The sequence below is a fragment of the Sceloporus undulatus genome, chromosome 5, assembly GCF_019175285.1.
Source record: "Sceloporus undulatus isolate JIND9_A2432 ecotype Alabama chromosome 5, SceUnd_v1.1, whole genome shotgun sequence".
Classification (NCBI taxonomy): domain Eukaryota; kingdom Metazoa; phylum Chordata; class Lepidosauria; order Squamata; family Phrynosomatidae; genus Sceloporus; species Sceloporus undulatus.
Window position 1 is genome coordinate 24,191,767 of NC_056526.1, and position 7,546 is coordinate 24,199,312.

Here is a 7,546-nt window from a genome sequence, read left to right on the forward strand (position 1 = left end):
GTTTTGCCCTTGATGAATTGGGGTAATTACTGATTACTCACAACATTCAGAAGCAACTACCTTGTGTACTCTAAACATTTAATTAAAGAAGTTTATTAAGAATGTTCAAGAGACTAATAGAAAAAATGGTTTGCTATTTTCAGAGATATGTGTTTATGATATGAATCAAATAAATGCAATGATCCAAGTGCAATCGAATGAATGAGACTTCCCTCTAAAGAAGGAAAGCAGTTTAATTAAAAGTAAATAATTTTCATGCATTTTTCCCCTGTGGGGACACAGCTACAAATAGCAACTGATGATGCTCAGGAAGTGTTTTGGTGTCCTGGTCACAAACTATTACTTCAGTGTTAATAGCTATTCTGTGTGTACGTGTCTTCAAGTCATCTGTTGACTTATGGCATCCAAGAGTTGCCATAAGGAATACCCAGAGGTAGTTTTGCCAGTTCCTTTCTCTGAAATATAACCTACATCACCTGGTATTTGTTGGTGATCTCCATCCAAATACTAACCAGTGCAGCCCCTGCTTAGCTTCCAAGATCAGACAGGATATGGTGCCTTTAGGGTATTTAAGTTACAATATAGGCTAATGCTAAAGTTCAGAAGAGACATAAGCAATCTTGGTGTTCTTGGTGGATAGAACTGAGTGTGTCTAAGATACGTCATATCCACGGATCCAAATCTTTCCTTATTTAATTCTTGCATGCAAAGGCAGCAATGAAGAAACAATATAAGATCCCCAAGTGTCAATTAAATAAGAAAGTTAGAATCATTCTTACTATAACACTTCTGATTTCTTTGTGTGGGTGTTAAAACTGGTCAGTGAAGAAAGACAGGAAGAAATTAAACTCAACTGAATATAGGACAAGAACTCCAGGAGAGCAGAGTTCAATCCCCACCCCCACTCAGCCAGGGGATCCCATTGGGCATCCTTGGGCAAATCACACTCTCTCAGCCTCAGAGTAAGCTCCCACCAAACAATCTTGCCAAGAAAACCCTGTGATAGGTTCACTTTAGGGTCATCATAAGACAGAAACATTCTGAAGGCTATAAACTGGAAATGATTGGAAACAATTTTCTTCACATGCCTGGTCATATCTGACGGTAGGAGTATATATGGACAGGCATTGGAAACTGCTGCTTCTTAAAGATTTTCTCCCCACGTATTTAAATAATTTGAGCTGTTAAAATGTGAATTCTTAATGACTTATCTTTTCTTAGCTGTATTGATCACTTGGCTTTATCCTTTTCTCCATGGGTTAGAAAAAGCACTTATGCAGTAATTTATTTGTTTTGTTCTCTCAGTTTGATGCTGTATTTTATTCTTTTATTTCTTGTAAGCTCCATCAAAACATAAGTTATTGGACAAATACAGGCACACAAAGTGTTACCAGTGATAAGAAGAGAGGTAAATACACACATAATGGTTATCTGTGGATAACAGAAGAAATTATCCAGGATAATGGATATAATTTTGGTCCTGCTAGGCCAAGGATGAGAATAGTATTTAAAAAGTCTACTCCAGGCCCCAGAATGTCTTCAGAGAGGACCAAAAATGTGGCGAACCTGTCCCCTTACGCTCTCTAGAGGATATTAGGAGACGTTTAGGGGCAAAAGGTGGGAAGTGCACTTATGGTCTCCTAATCCATGACAGTTATTTATGCCTGTGCTAGGCCCAAACAATTTTCTATTCAAATCACCTATGTACAATTTGTACATAGAATAAATCCCCAGTTATAGCATTTTCTGCACTGAAAACAGTATTTTCTACAAAGGAATTAATATTTATTCACTGAAATATTATTTTACATGCAGAAAATGCTGTTTCCTGAACAAAAAAAAAAGCTGTTTTCTGTGAAAAACAGACACATGCGAATTTTGTACAGAATAAGTCCAACTATGAAATTTCTTGTCAGGCCAGGGTCCTTCATCTCAGAGTTTGTCAACACTACCCCCCCCCCCCCATGTTTTGTTTAACCAGTTTCCTAATATTTTCTAATATTCTTTTCCTCCTGTGTAGCTTGCTTTGAATTTATGTTGTATAAGAGTGAGGCAGCCAGCTCATGACTAAACCTTGGCATCTGGACTGATGATAAAGGCTATGAGGAATATCATACCTACTGAGGTATCCAAGAAACTGCAAAAGAAATCACTGCAATCAAAGAGTTGGAAGAGACCACATCATCTAGTTCAATGATGAAATATGGGGCTGTTTTGGAAGCAGAAGGTACTGTGCTGTATACTTGCAGAATAATGAAAAGACAGTGGAAGAAGCAATGGGGATTCCTCCCTCTCTCTAAAAATTATGGACATAAATTTATGGACATAAGAACAATCTGCATGCTAATAACATACTTTTTTTTTACAATGAAGCAAATGCAAAATAGGAAAATATATTTTTCAACTCACTGGTGGAATGAAGTAGTTAATGCATTTCAGTTCCCTGTGGCATGGTCAACCCTGTGACATGACTCCATGTTGAATTGATTCATTGATGAAATGTGAACATAAAGTGGATTAAATTGAAATGGGTAAGGTTTGATTGCTGTTTGAATAGTGTGAATGACTATTTGGCATTAAATCGCTTCATCAATTCAACTCAAAAACTGGTTTATTCTGTAGTGGGAATGAGGCCCTGGATTCCATTGTCTTTCTCTCTTCCTCCTTCCAAGCCAGGGATAGCTGAAGTGATGTGCCAGGGATGTAGATACAAGGAAGGTGGCAAAAAGAGGGCATTGTCCCCTGAAACAAGAATTCTCCCCACTCCCAAATGACCTTTTCCTTCAGTCCCCAGTTTTCTGGCGTTGCAGTAATTTAAAATTTCAATTGAGCATTTAGAAATGTAGTTTAGGTATCCAAAGAGAGCGTGCAAAGTTACTAAGAGAATGGTATAGTGGTTTGTGTGCTGGACTAGTATTCTGGGAGATCCAGTTTTGAATTCCCTCTTGTCCTTCAGTTTCAATGGGGTTATCTTGGGCAAGTCATAGGAGCTTATCCCATTAACAAATAAGCCAGTTTACCTTTTCTGGCTTGAATTCAGGATCTGGGATGCCCCCGGATGTTATCATACCTAAATCGCCACCTATCTAGCTGGGATGCCACCATATGGATGCAGCTCAGGTCAAAGCCTCGCTCAGCCAGCCAATTTTTGAAGTCGGAATTTCCTCGACTTCGAAAAAGTGCTGGCTGAGGGAGGCTTTGACCCAAGATGCATTTGGGCAGTGGCATCCTGGCTAGATAGGCAGTGATTTAGGTATGATAACATCCGGGGCATTCCCGGATCCTGAATTCTAACTGGAAGAGGTAAGTCGGCTTATTTGTTAATGGGATAAGCTCCATATTCTCTCAGCATCAGAGGGAAGTAATGGCAAATCTCCTTTGAGTAAGGGAAAACCCTAGGATAGAGGTCCTATACACTGGAGTCAATTTGAAGGCATGTAACAAAAACAGGTATGAATGCTTTTCAGTGTCTCACTGTCTGCAGTGCTAGTAATCTGGGAACTGAAGGACAATTCCATTAGGAAGGGCAGATTTCTTATCTGCTATTCCCTGTAGCTACATCTTTCTCTTTTACACCCCCTCTCCTCTTCCCAGTTGTGTGTATTTGTGCATGAGGACCACTAGCCCTGAAAAGTGGCCATAAGAGCTGTTCTTTTATAAAGTCAGACCTTTGTGGGCCTTGCCATAATAACAGCGATACTGCAAAAGGTCATTTTCCCTTCTTGTTCCTGACCTGCAGGCCCTTAAGCTCTGCAACTGGACTTAACCTTCTGATTTTCTCTGGCCTTGTATTTCTCAAGCAAGAATGCAGACATTCTCTGCGAAAAGGTGCTGAGCACCTTAAGTCTGTTAGTCTTCTTCAACATGATTGCCCTTGGGATACTCATTCTAGTACCAGCTTGAGATATGCTTCCTCAGATGAATTTCGTAGCTCCAGAAATACAGGAATAATTATGGTAGCAGGTTTTTTTTAAAAAAAGTGAATAATATGAATGTGAAGATTCCTCTTGCTTCAGTACCCTTAAAGTACATTCATTTAGAGGAGCCTACATCATTCCTGGAAGATGAACCAAAGATTGTAGGAAGAAATTAACCAGTAAGAAGTTTCATCTTTGTATCATACAGATCATCAGCTTGGAACTGATGAGAGCCATCCAGCAATTTGTCTAGTTCATCCAACATCCCAGAACGGTGGAAAATGCAAAACTAGGCCTTTTAAGTTCCACTTCTATAGCAGAAATCTTATATCCATAAACACAACAAATAGGCTTTCAGAAACTAATATATAGTGGGCCCTTGGTATCTGCTGGGATTTTGTCCCAGGACCTCCCATGGATGCCAAAATCCATGGATATTCAAGAAGTATAAATATAAATATATATATTTCCAAATAGCAATGCAGCCAGCCTTCTATGGGCACAAGCTCCATTTAGTCCCCCTCCATTTGCCCTCCATGGATATGCGAGGGGTGCGGATTTCAAATTCGTGAAAACAGAGGGGCGACTGTACTTGATTTTACAATTTCATATTCAAGCCGTGGATGCTTGAATCTTTGGATAAATAATCTCTGGATAGAGTGGACTGTATAGTGAAACTGAAATCACCATATATGAGTGCTCAAGAGCCCATCCAGCCATTTAGGGGTGCTACATATGGCCAGCATGTTAGACCATTGTCAGTGGTAAGCAGACCTAGAGTCCACTGTCCCTTCTCTCCCCCCCCCCCCACTTTCTCAATCCGAGGAAGGCTATTTTTAAAATTAAGTTGCACTGTGTCATCTCTGAATTTTATGGAAGATTTGACTACTGTTCCTTTCTGTTTGTATTCCACTTAAGTTTTCCCACTGATTATTCTATCCTTCTTTTAACTCACACATTCCATTAAAATATGAAAAATGTGGTAGCGGCAGCATGCCTTTGGATTATTAACATTGGGAGTCAATGAATGAATGAATGAATTGTTCTCCCTTTCTTCCAATAAGGGACCCGAAGTGACTCAGAACGAAGATTAAAACAAAATAGAACTAAATTCCAATTATAAATTGTAGAAAACAGTTCAAAGGAATTAAATAAACATCCCCATTAAAAACAGCATTAATTTAAAACAATTAAAAGCATTTAAAGCGTAATAATAAGGATAAATGTACAGTAGATGCCATGGAGGAGGGAAAAAACTTTTGCCGTTACCAGTTAATAGCATCCTTTGCCTGCTAGCAGAAGGAGACCTGAAAGGGGGGCAGCCCAGCCTCATGTGGGAGAAGGTTCTATAGCCTTGGAGCAGCTACCAAGAAAGCCTTTTTATGGGGTTGTTCTCGCTGGCTTATACACCGGTTTACAAATCGAATCCAAGGTGTAGCGTTCCTACTGAAACTCGAATTAACTCTAGAACAGTTCTAGATTAACCTGATATCGTTTCTACTACAATTTGAATCTGATTCGATTTATAACATTTAATCCGGGTCAGAGGCCTATAAACCGGCGTAAAAAAATAGAAGGGTCAACCCTAGTATTTTTCCTTGATTCGGGATAGGAATCGGAGTATTTAAATAGGAACGTTTCGGCCTTTGAATCGGGTCAACCTGATAGGAGGAGCGGAGCCGATCGGCTGGCCTGGGGGTGTCACCCTCTTTGGTCTCTTTCTGCATCATCAGTGCCATTTTCTTCCATTCGCATAGACTTTCCCCCGGTGGATTGCAACCTCCCCTCTGTGTGAGGAGAACCATTGAACACCATTTGTAATGGAGAGAGGCTGGATGCACAGCGATCTGGGGGGGAGATAGAGCCTTTCCTTCTCTCTTTCCCAAACAGAATCTGGGGAGACATAGGATACCCTGGGTGTGTGTGTGTGTGTGTGTGTGTGTGTGTGTGTATGTATTCCAACCCTGGGCTTTGGATGCAGAGTCTCTACCCACTTAAACCCACTGCCTTCTCTTCCTTGATCCGATTTGGCAAACACACACACACACACACACACACACACACACACACACTATAAATAGATAGATAGACAGACAGACAGACAGACAGACAGACACACACACACATATGTTTATATATGAATACTCACATGCACACACATGCATATATATATAAACACATACACACACAAACATATAGGTATAGACACACATACATATTTGTGTGTGTGTTTGCACGCATGTATATATACGCATATGAATGTATATTTGTTTGGGGAACCGAAGCTCTTTCCAGAGGAACTATGGGGTGGGTTTTGCAGGAAATCCCTGCTTCATGGTTCCCAAGACAACCCAGGGAGCAATCCCCAAAGATTCTCTCCCCATGGGGCGGCCAAAGCGAATCTTTCCAGAGGAACTATGGGATGGTTGTGTTTGTTGTGTTTGTGAGACATTTATCCTCCTCTGCCAGAGAGTGCTGGTGCCATAATAAACTACCATTCCCAGGATTCCCTAGCACTGAGTTATGGCAGTTAATATGGGGAGACACAGAAGAGGACGAATAAGCGCCTCTGATTGGCTCTTTAAAAAAAAAAACCACAAAATTTATAACTAATTAAAAATGGCCAGGTAGTGGGAACGCAGGTACAGGCTACATTGGTGTATGTTACTCCGAATTAATATGACGTCATGATGATGTCGCTTTGATTGATAGCCGAAAAAGGCGAGTGCGAACGAAATAACGCTAAAACCGGGTTATATATACACCGATTCATTCTTGAATAGGAATGAAAGCAGATCATTTACAGCGATTCAGTTGGTACATGAGAACGAAGAAAAAAAAGCAATTTGGAATAACACCCGTGTTATTTTGAATCGGTTTTATCGAAACTGGTGTATTTTAAATTGTTGTAAATCATAAGTGAGAACAACCCCTATGTGTCTTCACTAGATGCAAAACTGCTACGAAAGAGCTGTACTTACTCATTTACTTACATCTTTCTGTTTGAAAGATTTCCAGCTCACATTTCCACCCGAGACTGGAAATATGTAACATATTGCTAGTAACAGTGATGCCGGTAATAATTACCTTTTTTTTTTTTTGCTAACAAAGGCATGATGCTTCTTTTGCAAATAACATAATGCTTACTAATGCCATTTTTCCTGTGTAACTTGTAATGTCTGAGAGCCAGTGTGATGTAGTGGTTTGAATACTGAACTACAGCTCTGGAGACCAGGGTTCAAATCCCTGTTCAGCCATGGAAGCCCACTGGGTGACCTCGGGCAAATCACATTCTCTCAGCTTCAGCGGAAGGCAAAGACGAACCCCCTTTGAACAAATCTTGCCATGAAAACCCTGTGATAGCATTGCTGTAAATTGGAAATGACTTGAAGGCAGACACACAAAAGTAATGTATACTCATTACTTTTTCTTGTTACTTTTAGGGAGCTAAAATTATGAAATGTATGAGGCCACCATAAGTTGACAGGTGACTTGAAGGCACACAGACACACACACACACACAATTTAGGGGACATTTTGAGTGGACCCCTCACAGTTTGTGGCTTACTTTTTTGATGAATTATTTTTCTAATAAGGAACTAAATAAAAGACATAAAAGCAGCAAATAT